The sequence below is a fragment of the Belonocnema kinseyi genome, chromosome 8 (assembly GCF_010883055.1).
Source record: "Belonocnema kinseyi isolate 2016_QV_RU_SX_M_011 chromosome 8, B_treatae_v1, whole genome shotgun sequence".
Classification (NCBI taxonomy): Eukaryota; Metazoa; Arthropoda; class Insecta; order Hymenoptera; family Cynipidae; genus Belonocnema; species Belonocnema kinseyi.
Genome location: NC_046664.1, coordinates 136451204 through 136452124, shown reverse-complemented (window position 1 = coordinate 136452124; position 921 = coordinate 136451204).

The window sequence follows — 921 nt, the reverse complement described above, 5'->3', positions numbered from 1 at the left end:
TTTGAAGTATTTAAACATTATTGTTTAAATTTAAAATAATAATTGAAACAAAATATATTTCTGGATAAGACATTTTGGTTGAAAATGTATATAGTATTTTTTAAATCACAAAAGTTCTTCTGAAAATTCGAAATGTTAATTAAAAAACACGTGTTTTTATATATTAATTTGTCAGTAAAATCTTTTGTATAATTTTAATTTTAAATTCAAACAATTCTTTTTAACACTTTAAATATTAAACAAAAATGTACTTGATAACAATATTTTTTATCGTTGTTTTAATAAATAATTAATATTGATTAAGAAACAATTTTATTTGGGGAGTCTTATTATTTGGGAATTTTCAAATTCGTTAATATTATTAACTGTTCAGGAATTTTATTAGTTTCGGAATTGTATTTTTTGGGACAGAGAGTTTTACCGAGTATGTAAAAAAGGTAAACTTCAGAAAATTTAAAAACTAATTTAAGAACTATTCATACTCTTTTAAGATACAAATACAATTTACATAACACTAATTGTAAAATTTGCAAGTCTTTAGGCCTTCAGCTTAGGAACTTGAATTTTAACGTTAAAATTGCTTCATTTTCAGAATACAGCCTTTTTGTTTGAATTTTCAGAATTTTTCGAAATTGTTAAAAGGCGAAAAAGTTTAAATTTAAAAATGCGAAAATACACCATTTTCCATGTTCATTTGCAATCCAGCGAGTCACTTTCTTTCGCTTCTTTTGAAAGTCGATCCTTTGCTTTCAGTTTCCTTTTTAAACTATACCTTGAATTCAACGCATTTCAAATTAAATTTTTGCAGTTGCATTTAGGTTGAATTATACAAAGGTTTTTTGTTTTATATATAAATTAATTAAAACATTTTATTGGTTTTTCACGACTGTAATTTATAATTCTAAAATGGAATAATTGTAG